The sequence below is a fragment of the Rhinopithecus roxellana genome, chromosome 12 (assembly GCF_007565055.1).
Source record: "Rhinopithecus roxellana isolate Shanxi Qingling chromosome 12, ASM756505v1, whole genome shotgun sequence".
In the NCBI taxonomy this organism is placed as follows: domain Eukaryota; kingdom Metazoa; phylum Chordata; class Mammalia; order Primates; family Cercopithecidae; genus Rhinopithecus; species Rhinopithecus roxellana.
This window is the reverse complement of record NC_044560.1, coordinates 9,316,496-9,334,647: the sequence shown is the minus strand read 5'-3', so window position 1 is coordinate 9,334,647 and position 18,152 is coordinate 9,316,496.

The following is an 18,152-nucleotide window of genomic DNA, read 5'->3' as shown; positions in this document are numbered from 1 at the left end:
AAAAAACGTAAGAGTGACCGACAGTCTAAGAAGTGCTTCCTGTGGGCCAGGCACCATGAACACTGTCTCATTTAAGCTTCACAAATACAAGAGGGAAATATAGGAAATTCGACATTTCGATTGTGGAAATAGAAGCCTAGAGAGGTTAAATGATTGCCCGGAGTATATCAACTAGTAAGTGACAGATGGAGATTTGAATCCAGGTCACTTGCTGATGTCAGTCTAAGTGCCACTTCCTCCAGGAAGCCTTCTCTGAACACCAGAAGAGTCCTTTTGTACACTCTGGCATTCTGTATGTGTTAGTTATCTCCCTTTATAATCAGTCACTCATCAGTGCAGCTCTTCTCTTCCACTAGACTGTAAGTTCCTTAAGGAGGACTGTTTTTGCCCACACACCTCCAGCCCATCAATATGTATTTGTTGAAAGAAAGAAAAGGCAAATGGTCCAACCAATTCCAAAGTCAATGCTTCTACCCACGCCACAGTTTCACAGATTTCCCCAAAATGTATATCAACTAGTTAGAAATGGTCTCCAAAATTAGCCTCTTCTAAGAAAGAAGGGTTCCCAGAAGGAGAAAGCCCTGGAGTCCTTGCTATATTGAGGATAGAGAGATACTGGATGCAGTGGCTCATGCTTGTAATCCCAGCACTTTGGGAGGCTGAGGTGGGTAGATCACCTGAGGTCAGCAGTTCAAGACCACCCTGGCCAACATGATGAAACCCCATCTCCACCAAAAATACAAATATTAGCCAGGTGTGGCGGCATGTGCCTGTAGTCCCAGCTACTTGGGAGGCTGAGGCAGGAGAATCACTTGAATGCAGGAGGTGGAGGTTGCAGTGAGCCAACACCGCATCATTGCACTCCAGCCTGGGCAACAAGAGTGGAACTCTGTCTTGGGGGGGAGAAACAGAGAGAATACCTGAAAATTTTTAACCCAAGAAGGAGTCCATCAAAGTTGCAGATCCCTTATGGCTCTTTATTGGGCCACTGGAGGCTGAGTGGCCTAAGCTGCACAGAGGGAGAGCTCGCCATTCAACTGGGTCATCAAAATTCCCTAAGCATTTGTTATGTGCCAAGTTGTAGCATTTAGCTACACAAAGCAGAAACCCATCCAGTGGATTAACAACCTGGGAATTGTTTTTTGCATCTAACAACCATCCAGATGAAGGAAGTCCTAGAGTGCTGCAGCTGCTCAAGGAGATCCTGAGGACTCAGGATTCCTCCAGACACCTGCCCAGCTATCCCCAGTGTGTCTTGCATCCTTGTGGTCTCAAGATGACTGTTCCACCTCTATGTTTGGAGTCTAAGGTTCTAGGTGGGAAAATGGGGTAAAGGTGGTTGGAAATGAGGGCCAAAGGCAAAGAGCCCCCTGGGGTTGACCTTTTATCAGGAAAACAACAGCTTTGCTAGAAGCGCACCCTATAGAGTCCAACTTGCATCTCACTGGCCCAAACTGGGTCCTATGGCATCTGAGCTTCAAGGGAGTCTGGGACACAAATATCTTTAAATAAGCATGTTGCCCACCTGGGACTCTATTGGAAAGGAAGATGGGAAGGGTGGATATTGGGTAGGTCGCTGGCAATACCTATCATCTAGGCTCTGTTCTAGGTGAGTAGAATACACAGATGACTAATATATACGACCCCCGCATCCACCATGGGGCATACTGCCTTGCAGAGGAGTCAGTCATGGGAACAACCTTTTACAGTGCAACAGAGCACAGAAAAGTGAGCAGGAGAGATTAAGTAGATTACCTGGGGGAGCTGGAATAGCTATCACAAAGAAGATGACGTTTGCTAGGGATGACAATGGGATAGGAATGTCCAGGGAAACCCAGCAAGGGCTTGACCTTTCAAAAGCTGGTCCCCCAAACATCCTGTTGGCCCCAGCTCCTGGGATCACCCTACTCTGAATGTTTTGCATCCACCTATAACTACCTCTATTTTTCCTTCTTTGTGATGAATCTTGGAAAATGAGTAGGAGTTCTCCAGACAACAGTGAGAACTTTCAAACTCTGATTACCATGTATCTTTCAGCCTCAGTTTTTGGGATTAAGACATTCTGCATGCTTTAGAGCTCCAGACAACTTACCATTCCCACATATTCCATACTCTGTTATATCTCCGTGCCCTTCTACAAGATGGCTTTTTTCTGCCTGCAATGCCCCTACCCTTTCATTCTCTAGGATACGGCTCTCCTGTGGTGGTGACTCATTCTCGGCCAGCTGTTTAGAGGGCGAGAAAGGACTTCATCTGAGTGAAATGTATGCAGGAAGATGGAGAGCAGTCACACAGCCCCGCTGCAGAACTTGGCTTTGCTGGTCTTAGAAACGAGGGAGGAGGAGAAATGACAACCAATCATCTGAGAGAACACTGATACATCAGCTGATGCCCACAACAACCCTGTGTGGTAGATATTTTTATGTCCTTTTGAAAGCCTGGGAAACCAGAACTCTGCAAGGTGAAGCAATTTGCCACCCCCCACTCCACTGCAGAGCAATAAGTGACATATTTAGATTTGAGTCTTGCCCATCCAGTGCTGAAGTCCATGGTCCTTTCATCAAACGACGAAATCTTCTTGGTGGCTTTCCTGGTCCTGGGTTCTGCCTTCTTCCTGGAGGTCAGCCCTTCCATCTGGAGGTTTTACTTCTGGCTCTGCAAGATGAAGAGCTTCTACCTTGAGCTTCCCTCCTACCCTTCACCCTCATCGTGAGCTACAGTGATGGTTCTCAACCAAAAGAGAGCCTAGAGACATCTTTGATTGTCACAAACGGGCAGGTGAGATGCTACTGATATGTAAGAAAGGAGAGGCCAGGGATGCTCTTCACACCCTGCAGTGTGCAGGACCATCCCACCCCTGCCCAATAAAAGTTATCCCCTATAAAAATTATCCAATAAAAATTATCCCCCCAATAATTATTTTATTATCCCAATAAAAATTAACCCGACCTGTAATTCCAGCACTTTGGGAAGCTGAGGCGGCCAGATCACCTAAGGTCAGGAGTTCGAGACCAGCCTGGCCAACATGGTGAAACCCCATCTCTACTCCAAATACAAAAATGAGCTGGGTGTGGTGTTACATGTCTGTAATCCCAGCTACTCGGGAGACTGAGGCAGGAGAATTACTTGAACCCGGGAGGCGGAGGTCGCAGTGAGCTGAGATCATGCCATTGCACACCAGCCTGGGCAACAGAGCAAGACTCCGTGAAAGAAAAAAAAAAAAAAAGAAGAAGAAGAAGAAAAAAAAGAAAAGAAAAAAATTAGCCCAAAATGTCAGTAGTGCTGGGGTTGAGAAACCCAAGTTAGTCTCCTGTATTCTTCCCAAACACCAAGAGAGCAGGTTTCTGGAAGGTTTCCTGAGCACTCTTTGCCATATTCTCACCTCCCTTTGCTGTGCTTGTTGGGTTTTCTGCTCACATGGGTTCTCCCTTCTTCACCCATGTCTTATATTCTTGTTCATTGTAATTCTATTCTTTGTAGTTCCAATTATTATGAAGAAGTTGGGCTCTAAAGCCAGGTTATCTGGGGTTTGAATTGAGAGCCTAGGCCTTCCCTGGGACAAGTCTTTGAACTCCTCTAAGACTCAAGATCCTCATCTTTAAAATGGAGATAAAATAGCATAAATCTCTTTAGGGTGGTTTTGAGGCTTTAACGGGATAACTTATGTAAATCGGAGTACCTAGGCAGATGGTAAATACTCAATAGTATCTGGCATTATTATTATTATTATTATTATTATTAACCTTATTTGTTAGCGTTTTTTTTTTTTTTTTTTTTTGAGTCATTTCATTTCCTTGAAAGGCATCTGGGATGGGGAAGGAGGAAGACACCAGAGTGGGGTGCCCCAGAGCACCAATCCCAGCTCTGCTAACTTGCTGGCTGTGCCTGAGTCCTCATCTGTGAAGCTGGCATAATAATATCACTTCATAATTATTTTTTTGAGGCAGGGGTCCCGCAGTGTTGCCCAGACTGGTCTCAAACTTCTGGGCTCAAGGAATCCTTCCACCTCAGCTTCACAAGTAGCTGGGGCTACAACCCCACACCCATTAAGCCTGGGCTGACTTCATAATTCTTGCCAGGATTAAACTAGTTAACTGTCTGACACTTAATAGGTGTTCAGCAAATGTTAGCCACCCACTCTTTCTATTTCTGAGTCTTCCTGGGCATTGATAAATGGAGCTTCTGACGCATCTTATTTACATCAAACTTGTAGATTATTTTTGCCTGAGAATAATTAGGGAAGCCAATCTCTCTAGCCCGGGTGAGGCAGGACTGAGATTGTGCTATCCTTCTCCAACATGGTGTCAATAAAGCTTTGGTAAAACTCAATAAATAGACTCATTTGGCCATCTGCAGTGGAATTCAATACTGAGAGAATTGTTTAGAAATGGCATTCCTAGCCTGCGGGAGGTGAAGATGAAAGTGCATTTGCTTCATTTCTCTGTAGGAGTTAGCAAGTGAAAGAGACAGTGCTTTGACAATAGTTGGGGAAAGAAGGTGTTATGCTGAAATCTTCCACATAGCCCTCCAGACCCACTGTCCACCCCTCTTCACCCTGCTCCTGCCACAGAAGACTGGACCATGTGGACCACGTCAGTGAGTTCTGCCATTTGTGAGCCTTGCCTGGCGTGGGAGGGAAGAGAGTCAGGTATGGGTATTTATTTCCCTGCCCCCCTCCCCGCAGCATCACTGCAAGCTGGCTAATCTCCAAAGATCACAGCTTTTATCCAGGCAACGCTCTCTCCACAAAATGTTCTCTCTCTTCGGCTTCCTGCTAACTGTCCTCTTCCCTCTCCCTGGCAGCCCAGGGTGGTACTGGTTCCCCACTGTTGCTCGCTCACAGTGCTGCACCCTCCCTATGTTGCCCCACACCCTGCCCACATCTTTCCAGGTAGTCTTTTGATTAAACTCACCTCAAATTATGCAGATTGAGAGTGGCATCTTATTTCTTGCTAGTGTGTTCATGGATAAGGTAATGGACATTCCATTGAGTATTTTCTTGCAAGTTCCTGGTCCACTTTGTGGTGATTGTATATGAGTTTGCTAGAGCTGCTGTAACAAAGTCCCACAGATTGGGTAGTTCAAACCACAGAAATGGATTTTCTCATGGTTCTTGGAGGCTAGAAGTCCAAGGTCAAGCTGTTAGCAGAGTGAGTTCCTCCCGAGGACTGTGAGAGAAGGATCTATTTCAGGCCTCTCTCTTGGCTTGTAGATGGCCGTGTTTTTTTCTATGTCATCAAACTGTCTTCCCTCTGTACTTGCCTATGTCCAAATTTCCTCTTCTTTTAAGGATACTTGTCATATCGGATTAGGACCCATCCTAATGACCTCATTTTAATTGAATCACCTCCTTAAAGACCATATCTCCAGATACAGCTACATGATGAGGTACTGGAGGTTGGGACTTCAAGATATGAATTTGGGAGGGGATGGGCACGATTCAGCCCTTAACACGGTGGTTGAGAAATGGGAATGTGATTATTGGGCAGGAACAAAACATGTTGAGGGCCTGAAGATACAGCAACATTCAAGAGCGAAGAGGTCCCTGCTTTCAAGAGGCTTACATTCTAGTGGGAACGGGTGAAGCAGGAGCAAGAGCTCCACAAACAAACAAATCTGTATACACCACAGCATTCTAACAATGACAAGTCCTGGAAGGACAAACCTGGTGTACAATAGAGGGACTGCACTGAGTTGACTTTAGCTAGAGAGATGGAGGTGGCCTCTCTAAGGAGATCTGAAAGCTGATACTCAAAGGAGAGACAGGAATCACCATCTGAATACCCCATGTGGGTGGAGCATTCCTGGAAGAGGCAGTATGGTCAAAAATAAGGAACGAGTTTTTCATAATCACCATTTTGACTGGCATGAGATGGTATCTTATAGTAGTTTTGATTTGCATTTCTCTAATGATCAGTGATGTTGAGCTTTTTTCGTATGTTTCTTGGCCGCATGAATGGCTTCTTTTGGGAAGTGTCCATTTATGTCTGTTGCCCGCTTTTTAATGGGGTTGTTTTTTTCTTGTAAATTTGTTTAAGTTCCTTGTAGATTCTGGATATTAGAACTCTGACAGATAGGAACGTTTTTACACTGTTTGTAGGAATGTAAATTAGTTCAACCATGTGGAAGACAGTGTGGCAATTCCTCAAAGATCTAGAATCAGAAATACCATTTGACCCAGCAATCCCACTACTGGGTATATACCCCTGAAAATGTAAATCATTCTATTACAAATAAACATGCGCGTGTATGTTTATTGCAGCACCATTCACAACAGCAAAGACAAAGAACCCAAATGCCCATCGATGATAGTCTGGATAAAGAAAATGTGGTACATATGCTCCATGGAATACTATGCAGCCATAAGAAGGAACAACATCATGTCCTTTGCAGGGGCATGGATGGAGCTGGAAGCCGTTATCTTCAGCAAACTAACGCAGGAACAGAAAACCAAACATCACATGTTCTCACTTCTAAGTGGGAGCTGAACAATGCGAACACATGGACACAGGGAGGGGAACAACACACACTGGGGCCTCTTGGAGGCTGCAGTGGGAGGAGGGGGAGCATTATGAAAAATAGCTAATGCAGGCTTAATACCTAGGTGATGAGTTGCTAGGTGCAGCAAACCACCATGGCACATGTTTTCCTAGGTAACAAACCTGCACATCCTGCACATGTACCCTGGAACTTAAAATAAAAATAAAACATTTTTTTAAAAAAAGGAATGAAGCCTTTCCATCCAGACAGCAACTTCTGCTGTTGCAGAAAGAGAGAGAATTCGAGGATCATATTGGTTTTTCTGGAGAGAAACTTTAAAAACCAGATCAAACAAGCCTCGCTAGGGTATGTGAATATCCCAGGACACTGCGGCACATGACTGTCAGCTCTGAACTTGGACTTTGCCTTTATCCCCTCTTCCATGGGCCTGGCCAGGGAGGCACCCAGAAGAATCTAGGGCAGAGGCTGAGAAACAAAGTTTGGCTCAGCTCCATCCTGTTTTAACCGTCAGGCAGTGCAGGGCACAGTCGTGCAGACTCTGTGTACAGAGATGACTGGGTGATCCCACCAAACCAATCACAGCTTCCCCTGGGGTCTGCTACGTGGCACAAAGGATTACTGTGCTGGAGCTGGGCTCATATTAAAGTATTAATCTACATTTAAAATGTTTCTCCTGTGTCCATGGGGATCTCAACTCCATATGTTTGCAGGAGCCCTGGGGCCAGCAGTGTGTTTGATTTTGAGTGTTTTAAAATGAAGGCTAAAGGTGGCTCATAATAAAGCAGCGTGAGGAACAGCACAGAGGCCAAGACTCCCCTTGAGTAAATATTGACTGACATGAGGCTTTCCTTCCCACAAACAGCATCTGAAGCTATTAGCTTGTAGCAGACCCTAGAGACCATCTCCTTCTACTGGTTCAATCTCCCTAGGTTTAAACTCTTCCCTCCCCTCTTCCCTTCCTCTCTCTCTTCTTCTCTTTCTCCCAAAAATGCATTGAGCTGACCATCTGTGTTAGTTTCCTACAATTTCTGTAACAAATAACCTCAAACTCGTTGTCTGAAAACAATGCACATTTATTATCTTCTATTTATTATCAGTTCTGGAGCTCACAAGTGTAAAGTGGGTCTCACCAAGGCTACAATCAGGGTGTCCATCAGCAAAGCTGTGCTTCCCCTGCAGGCTCTAGGGAAGAAGCCATCTCTGCCTTTTTCAGCTTCTAGAGGCTGCTGCATTCCTGAGCTCATGGTCCCTTCTTCCATCTTCAAAGCCACAGTGGCCAGTCAAATCTTTCTCATGTCCTCTCACTCTGACACGGATGCCCCTGCCTCCCTCTTTCATGTACAAGGACCCCTGTGGTTACATAAGGACCCACCGTGGTAATCCAGAGTCATCTCCCTATCCCAGGATCCTTAACTTAATCACATCTGCCAAGTCCCTTTTGCCATGTTAAGATGATTTATGCACAGGTTCTGGCATTCGTACAGGGATGTCTCTGGGGGCTGTTACTCTGCCTACCACACCACCCCTCCCACAGTTTAATTTTCCCAAGCTATATGTTTTCGTAGCACCTATACTCTTTATTCACAGTGGCCATCAACATTATAGTTCACTGCTTAGTTGTAAAATTATTGATTTAATGTGCCCTTTCTGGACAAAAAGCACTCCCTGACCAGGGAGGAGATTATAGATATGTTGACTATCCCTATTATTTTCTCAGAGGTTCCTAGCAGCCTAGGCAAGAAAGGAAACACATTGGCAATGAAGGAAGAAGAAAAAAGAAAACAATAGCTGACACTTAATGACCACTCGCCCTGTGCCAGCAATGTTCCAAGTGCTTTTAATCTATTTAACCAATATGTTGTGAAGAAAGGGCTGTCATCTAACACAAGCAAGTGGCACAGCTGACATTTGAAATTCCTCATCTTAACCACTTCATCATAGAAATGAACACTCTCAAACAGTACTTCATGCACTATAATAGAAGTCTGAGAGGTGGAAATGAAGGAGGGAGAAGACCAATTTTCTACAGATGTCAGGCAAAACTTTCTAGAGGATATAATGAATGAGTACGGCCTTGGAAGCCAGTGGTGAGGGTGGGGAGAGTGGAGCAGGGTGTTCTAAGCAGAGGAGGCTGTGTGAACAAAGGCCCAGGCACGAAATGGCTTGGTGTTTTCTAGAAATTGTAGGTAGTACAGGATTGCTGGTGCTTAGATGGTGAAAGGCAGGGCACAGAAAAGGAGATGAGGTCTAAGAGGGAGGTGGAGGTGCCATGCCTGAGGCTGCTGAGGCTGCTGTAGGCCATACTTGTGTTACAGGAAAGGGAGCCTGATTCAGACCCCAAGAGAGGGTTCTTGGATCCTGCACAAGAAAGAATTCAGGGTGAGTCCACAGAGTAAAGTGAAAGCAAGTTTATTAAGAAAGTAAAGGAATACAGAATGGCTACTCCACAGACAGAGCTGGTTGCCTATTTTTATGGTTATTTCTCGATGATGTGCTAAACAAGCGGTGGATTATTCATGCCTCCCCTTTTTAATTTTTATTCTATTTTATTTTTTCTATTATACTTGAAGTTCTGGGATACATGTGTAGAACATGCAGGTTTGTTACATAGGTATACCTGTGCAATGCTGGTTTGCTGTACCCATCAACCCATCATCTACACTAGGTATTTCTCCTAATGCTATCCCTCCCCTACCCACCTCCCCCACCCACTAACAGGCTCCGGTATATGATGTTCCCCTCCCTGCCTCCTCTTTTTAGACCATATAGGGTAACTTCCTGATGTTGCCATGGCATTTGTAAATTGTCATGGTGCTGATGGGAGTGCAACAGTGAGGAATATCAGAAGCCACTCAAGTGGCCATCTTGGTTTTGGTGGGTTTTGGTCAGCTTCTTTGCTGCAACCTGTTTTATCAGAAAGGTCTTTATGACCTGTATCTTGTGCTGACCTCCTAATTTATCGTGTGACTTAGAATACCTAACCATCTGGGCATGCAGCCCAGTGGGTCTTAGCCTCATTTTACCCAGCTCCTATTTAAGACGGAGTTGCTCTGGTTTGAACGCTTCTGACGCCTGCCTGGACTTCAAACACAATCCTAGGGAAAACGGGAAGCCACTTTTGATACCAAGTTTTTCACAAAATCAATTTGCTTGCCATGTGGAGAAAGGATTGCAGGACTGGGATGCTGAAGGTGAAGTGGCAACCGGAGAGGGCATGAATGGAGAATCCAGAGATTTTGTGGCTTCAGTCCAGGGCATCCTCAGCCACCATCTGGACCCTCCCAAAGGCCTCCCACCACCCACAAAAGGGAGGGTGGGGGAAGTAGCAAGCCTCCTGCTGTTTGGAATAAAGAGATGTAAACTCCAGTCTCTGCTTTGAAACCAGTCAGAGAGAGTAAAGTGAGCCGAAGAGAAATGTACTTAATCCTTAACTCATAGCCCCTTCCTCCAAGAAGCCTGCCTTGCTCAACTCATGCAGAAATTATTTCTCCTTCTTGTGAATGCCTCCCATTAATGTTTCTACCATTCATTCATTCAATCAATGAATATAAACTGAGCACCTATTATGTGCCAAGTGCTGTGTTAGATGCCATGTTAGAAATAAACAATCCTAACTTATTCTCTACCCTTGTGGAGTTTATTATCTAGTGAGAAAATAAAACATTAAACAAATAAATTCATATCCTGTTACATGATTTTATGTGTGGCAAGCCCCGTGAAGAAGTTTAGGGTGCTTGGAGATGGTGGGAAGGGGAATTTGATTATGGTAAAATGCATCTTCTGCTCTATTATTTACCTCTTTTTGCATTCTCAAACTTGTCATGTGACTTTGAAGTTTCTTCCATAACATCAAAGTATATTTCCACAACCCCTTGACTTTGGGCTTGGCCATGTTACTGGCTTTGGCCAGTAAGATGAAGTGGAGGTTACAGTGAGCTAATTCTAAGCATGGGCCTTGACAGGTCTTAGTGTGTTCCCATTTGCCCTCTTGCTCCTCTGCCATCACCTTGAAAACATGCCTTGGTTGGCCTGCTAGTCCCATGAGGATGATGAGAGACCTGTGGAACAGACCCATCCCAGCTGAACTGCCTTAGCTAAGCGGAGCCTAGGAGCCCCAATTGGCTGACCCCTCATCCCTGAAGATGAGTGAGAGAGGCTAGCCAAGCTTAGCAGAGCTGCCCAGCCAATCCCAATCCAGGCCAGCTGACCTCTAGCTAATCCGCACATTTGGGAGTTCATTAATGCTTAAGTTGTTAGTTGCTGAGATTTTTTTGTGCTATTTGTTACACAGCATTATTGTTTATAGTTAACTGTTACACTGACTTAGCCTGAGCAGCCTATGGCAGGGTTCCCTAAAGAAATGGCATCTCAGTGAAAACTAAATTAAGTTGGTAAAGGAAGAGATGAGGAGTATTTCAGGCTGAGGGAGCAAAATGAGCAAAAGTCCTGAAACAGGAAGGACATGAACTTTTAAGAGAGAAAGTGAAAAAAATCAGGAGTTCCTAGGGGTGAGCACATAGAGAGCCAAGGGTGATCAGGAATGGTGGGAGAGACTGGCAAGGGAAGAATACAGGTATCTGTCTTGCACATGGCACTAAGCAAAATTAATGTTCTGTAGCATTGTGCATTTTTGTGATGTTCCCAACTATACAGTGATCCCTTTGAAGAAAAGTTGATAATTTTTATCTTGTCTCCTTGCACCCTACCAGAGTAACACCCCACATCACAATAAATGACCAATATCTTTGGTGTATGAAAGAGTTGAACTAATGAGAGAGGTGCTGAAATAACAGTTTCTTGGCTTTTCTTAAACGTTGGACACTGATTACAATTTTTCTTCCTTGGTAATTAGTTCATTTGTAACACCATTGTTTGAAATGAACAATATTTCACTCCATCACTCCCTGTTTTCCTGTTGAGCTTTTTGTTTCCTCATAACATTTGTCACTGCCTGACATTACATTTACAGAAGTTTTTTGTATCTGTCTCTTCCATTACAGAGCAAGGACTTTGTCTTGTCTGTGATCACATCCTCAGTATCTAGGATTGTGCCTGACGCAGTTGTAGATGCACAAAAATTTGTTGAATGAATGCAGAATCAGATGATGAAACACTTAATGCTAAACAACGCTTTAAAAAGTGCAACACAGAAGTTACAGTGTTAATTATCTGCTGTTCAGTAAGAAAGTGGGCAAAATTTTTTTATCTGGGATGGGGAGAATCCATGGGCACAGCAAAAGGAATGATGAAATCATCTATGATTCTTACTGGGATAGATGGATCCAAACACAATATGTGACCAGGGGTGTAGGCATATCACCACCTCAGTATCATAGTCCTTATATTTATAGAACACTTGTCATTTTATAGTGCTCCTTCCCATACTGACTCACTTTGTACTCATCCCATGCCTGAAATATATATTGTAGTGTATAGGGATTATTATTTCCTTTTATAGATAAGAAAACCTAGGTTGGTGAAATTTAATTATTTGCTGAAATGGATTTAGGGATTTGCTATGGTTTAAATGTTTGTCTTCTTCAAAATTCACGTTGAAATTTAATTGCCATTTTGAAAGTATTGGGAGGTGGAATTTCTAAGACGTGGTTTAGGTCATGAGGGATCCACCCTCATGGATGGACTAATGTTGTTATCATGGGAGTAGGTTTGTTATTGAGGGAGTGGGTTTGCCCCCTCTTGCTGTCTCTTGCCCTCTCCTTGCTCTTTCACCATGTTTTGATGCAGCAAGAAGGCCCTTGCCAGACATCAGCATTTTAACACTGGACTTCCCAGTCTCCAGAACTGTGAGCCAACACCTTTATTTATTATAAGTTCCCCAGTCTGTGGTATTCTGTTACAGAGCACAAAAGGAACAAATACAGCATTCTGTCTTCTAGTTTATCAATCTTTCCATATAGCACAGTTGCCTCATAAGATGTCTTTAAGAAAAAGCAGACGGAGCAGGACATATTTTGAAAAGCTGGATACCAGATAGGTGCATTTTAACCTCACGGTGCCTATAAGGTTCTGCAGGATTGGGCTTCTGCCTGCATCTCTAGTTTCACTTTCTGCCTGCATCTCTAGTTTCACTTTCTGCCTTTTTCCCCAGCTCCTGAACTTCAGCTACTTTGTCCCTCCTCATCAAGAGCCTTCCTAGTCCACAGCTTTCCCATATGCTGCTTTCTCTGCCTGGAACACACTTCAGCCCAATTTTCACCTGGATAACTCCTACTTCAGAACTGAGTTTAAATGCCACTTCTTTTTTAAAAAAAGACTTGCTTTTTTTTACACTCCTTCACTTCTATTTAGCCCCACTTATTTTTAAAGCACCCCATAACTTATAATTATTCATTTAACATCTGTATCCCAAACTGGACAAGATTTTTGAGGGCAGGGTACTTACCTGTCTTGTTCAGCAGTGCTAAGCTTATGATACGATTCCTAGTATACAGTAAGCACTCAATCAATATTCTCTGAGTCTACGAAATGAACAAGTGGTGAGGGAGGGCTGTGCTTTATTGTCTTAAAATTGGAGTCTATTCCTTCGGTTTTAAGCATCATTCCCTGTAGTTAAAGGGTTGCAGTATTGTAACAGTTATCCACTGCTACATAACAACTCCAAAACTAGGCAGCTTATAAAAACAACCATTTTGCTTGTTTACAGTTATATAGGACAGCAATTTTATTTTTTTACGTACAGAAAAACTGCAACAGAGGACAGCAATTTGAGATAAGTTCAGCTAGATCATTCTGATGGTCTCACCTGAATTAACTCATGCATTTGCTATTATCTGGTGACTGGATTGGGCTGGATAAGTAATATGCTGATGGGGCTTGATGTTGACTGGGTCACTCTCTCCTTGGGATCTATCATCCTGGAGGATGGTGGCAGTCTCAGGGCAGCAAATAGGGTGACCAGCCATGCTGCTTTGTGTGGGACTATCCTGGTTGTAGCAGCGAAAGTTCCATATCCTGGGAAACTCCTGAGTCTTGGGCAGATCAGGATGGTTGGTAACCCTATTAATAAGAAAGAAAGAAGGTGGAAGTCACAAAACCTCTGAAGTCTAGGTTCAGAAATTCCACAGTGGGACTTCTGTTGTATTCTATTTGTCAAGGCATGTTACAAAGCCAGCCCAGACTCAAGGAGGTAGAGCAATAGACTTCATCTCTTGATGAGAAATACAGCAAACACATGTTGCAAAGGGAAATGCATACAGGAATGAAAGTGTTTTGTTTTTGCAATCTACTACAGGTTTTATGGAAAGTAAGACCACAGATTCAGGAATGAAAGAAAGGCTTTTTTGTTAATTGAAATATTTGTACTAAGTAGGGAAATATTGAGAGAGCACCCAGTAGTCAAATGTTGAGCGACAACAGCGACAACTACATCTCAGTTTCTTAACACATCAAAATTATAGGGTTTCTTTTATATACAAGTACAACCTAAGACAGACACCCCCTTTGGAAAAATCCCTTGGGGTGGGCAGATTGAGAGGAATGGTAAAATCTCAGGTAAAGGAGAGAACACTTCTTGGCAATTAAGGGGAGAGGAGAGGGCAAATCTTGTAATCGTATGTTAACAATATCAAAAAGCCTATTTCAAGAGTATTGATAAAATGCTTGCCAAGTAAAAAATTTGGGATAATACTTTACATTTATACAATGCTTACTGTATGCCAGGCACTGTTCTGGTACAGTTGATTTACAACTATTTATACATTTAAACCTCACATTAATAGCTAAGGAAACAATAATAAAGGACAAGGTCACCTACACAGTGTGTGGTGGAGTCAGGATTTGAACCCAGGTACTTTGACTCAATTTGCCTTTCCAGGTGTTGCCATTTTGCTAAGTCTGCTTCCTGACTAGCAGTTGGGAATGGCAATCTAAATTTCTCTTATGGAGCTTGCCCTTCCTCCTGAGGGTTAGAGAGAAAGGCCGGCCCTGGGGAGCCTCGGAACTGAGATCTAGAAACAAAGGCGCAGCGCCCTGAAGGGCGGCCCTAGAGTTTCATTCCGGAACGGAAGTCCATGGCTTGGGTTCCCACCCGGACAAGAGTGGCAAAGACTCTTGCGCAGGCGCAGTGACGTAGTCAGTGCTGTAGGCCAGGTCCGCGCCCACCTAAAGTAGCCGGCGAGCCCCGTAGAACGAGGGTGGGGCTGGCCTCTCTCCACGCCCAAACATGGCCGTCGAGGTGGGCGAGGGGAGACGGCCGCCGAGAGCGTCCCCCGCGGGGCAGGGCAGAGGGCAGGGGTAGCGAGGAGGGTGGGAGCGGAGGGACCAAGAGCAGCCTGGGAAAGTCGGACCCCGAAAGGGCCCGGGGTACGGGAACGGCTGCCGCCCTGGGGCCCGCAGTGGTCGTGTAGAGCTTCTTGGACGTCATGGAATGCACAAGACCTCAGAGATAATCATCTCAACCCACGCTCACATTTCACAGACGGGCAAACTGAGCCCTGTCCCCTCTGGAAGCCTGGAGAGAGCTTCGATCGTTTACTTTTATTTCTCTGAACCTGTATTTCTCATCTGTGAAATGGGATGACCGGTTCCTGCCCGGCCTTTGATTGCACTCTTAATGGGCACGGTTTTAAGTGCTTCTTATTCATAAGATTATTGCGGGGAAATCAAATGAGATAATGAAAGTGAAAGCCATTGGCACGCTTTTAAGCATGATATAAATGTGACCTCTTATGAAAGGCTGAGCCTTATATGTTAGTTTTTGTAAAGAAAGAGGTCGAACTTTGCTGTTTCCTGGGGCTCTGGTCACCCCACTCTCCCTGGCCAGATCTGTTGCAAATAGATCCAGTAAATCAGTGGAAGAGTTGAGAATAGGATTGGCCCAGTACGGACAGGTGTCTGATTTTGTCCTTGCTGTAGAGTACATCTTTAATACTCCTTCAGAGGAATTAAAATGAGTTAGTAATTTGTAGCTGCTCTAAGTGTAGTTCTCTGGCAGCTTCAGAATGTTTTTCAGTTTCCTAATTAATTTGGGAGGTTGGAAATTGTTGATACTGAAAATGGAACATGGAACATTTGACCTCCGTTTCCCTTCTTCCCCTTTTGGTTGATAGAACCCCAGTTGTAGTGGGGGAAAGCCTTGGCATCCTCATTGCCTCCTGTTTTCATTCACAAGCTCACCGTTCCTTTTGTGGATAAATGTATAATATTTATTTTCTAATATTTTAAAACACATTTATGCAATAACTAACATGGATCAAAAGCACTGTGCCAAACCTTTGAGAGATGAGAAAATGACTATGTTAATGGTCCTGCCTCTCAAGGGTCTCATGGTATTAACAGGAAATAAGGTAGTAGGGGATCTGATGCAAATAGAGTTACATTAAGACAAAATGAAGGTTTCACAGACAACCTCCCTTATTTTATTACAGCCATTAGTTGACTTGGGATTGGCGTCATGTCTTCCAGTGAACACTGTATTTAGAGCTAAAGTTACATGCTTTTTCAGACCCTTAGTTGTCGTGAAAGAGATTTTAAGTTTTATAACTGCTCCTTTCCAATATCCATCATCACTGACATGCCACCTAACTCTGGGAATATATTCTCAAAGGACCTGAGTGAGGCACATACATATAAGGAGAATTTCTGAGGCTTACCTTTGCTTTTCATGTTGGTGGTGTGGCTTCGAGATTTGCTGCCCTGTCCCACGATTCTTATATTCTCTTTTCCTTACTTCAAGGTCCAGATCTTCCTAACCATCTGTATCATATTGTTCACCCCTTGAAACTGTAACATTCATGGTACATGGCTCTTGACATTTATTTGTAGACCAGTTTGTATTGTTAGTTAACTTTCATTCTAAGATTGTGAGTTGTTGAGCAGGGGCTGGAGGACAATGTGCAGTAGATGGAAAAGCACAGGTTTGGAAGACAGACAGACTTGAGTTTGAGTTCTGGTCCCTCTGTTTATTGGCTGTGTAACCGAAACTTTGTGAACCCCAGTTTCTTTAGCAATCACGTATCTGTAAAACCTGTCTTCTGCAGGATTGTTACTCATAGACACGTGGTGAGAATTAAATAACTAAATAAGATGGGAAGTACTTTTCTTTCCTTCCCTGCACCCCTTTTTATTTTCTGTTCCCAGCCTTATACAGTGTTTGTGCCTATAGATTCCATTAAATACCAGTTTAATTAATGAGAGCCTGTCACATCCAGTTAAATTATGAATGTGGACTAAAGTTTTTTCTCTTAATCCAGAATCATAAAATTTTAGAATACACTTCTGATTCTCAGTCTGATGCTCTGTCCACTATTCAGTGTAGTTCACAGATGTTTCTTAAGATCTGTTAAGTTCCAAGTACTGTCTTTTCAAAGAAATATGAGATGAGACAGGGTTACTCTTCTCAGGAAGTTTCAGTCCATCTGGAAAGCTAGGAATATCTTCCTCTTATCCATGTTGCCTCTATCCCAGCAAGTAAACCTTCTGAAAACTGGAGTTCTCTCAGGTGTGGAGTTCTCTCAGGCCATCTTTTAGCTCTACACTCTTGAGTAAACTCATCCACCCCTGTGGCTTCAAATACCCTCTACATGCCAGAGACTTCCAAATTCATACTTAGAGTCTAGACTTTTAAACTTCAAACCCATATCTACAACTGTCTTTAATAAATGCACCTATTCTACAACTATTTAACACTAAACTTATCTGAAACAAATCTCTCCAAGCCTGCTGTACCTCCAGTGTTGCCCATCTTCATGGAGTGGTTGAAACCAGGGACCCAGGCATCATCCTGTGATCTCATATCTCACGTATCTCCCCTGCCTGTTTATCCAGTAAATCACTAAGTCATATAGTTTGTGCCTTCAAAATATAACTGAAATCACCCAATTCTCTCCATCTCCACTCATATCACCAAAGTTTAAGCTACCATCATCTGTCTCCTGTACCACTGCATACACCAAAAAGTACCTGAGACAGGTCTCAATCAATTTAGAATTTTGCTTTGCCAACGTTAAGGACATGCCTGGGACACAGCCTCGGGAGGTCCTGAGAACAGGTGGTCAGGCTACAGCTTGGTTTTATACATTTTAGGGAGATATGAGATGTTAGTCAGTACATGTAAGATGTACACTGGTTCAATCTGGAAAGGCAGGACGTCTTGAGCAGGGTGGGGTGGGGAGCTTCCAGGTCATAGGTGGATTCAAAGATTTCCTGATTGGAAGTTGGCTGAAAAGAGTTTATCTAAAGACCTGGAACCAATAAATGGAGTGTTTGGGGTTAAGACAGACAAAGGTTTTTATTATGCAGGTGAAGCCTCTGGGTAGCAGGCGTCAGAGAGAATAGATTGTAAATGCTTCTTATCAGACTTAAAAAGGTGCCAGACTCTTAGTTAATTTCCTCATGGATCAAGAAAAAGATCTGGAAAGGGAAGGGGAAATCTATGGGTTGTAGAGACAAACTTTGCAAGTGCCGTTTCAAAATATGTCAAAGAAGATGGGGCACACTTGCTCACGCCTGTAATCCCAGCACTTTGGGAGGCTGAGGTGGGTGGATCACCTGAAGTCAGGAGTTCAAGACCAGCCTGGCCAACATGGCGATACCCAGTCTCTACTAAAAATGCAAAAATTAGCCGGGCGTGGTTGTGGTGGGTGCCTGTAATCCCAGCTACTCAGGAGGCTGAGGCAGGAGAATCTCTTGAA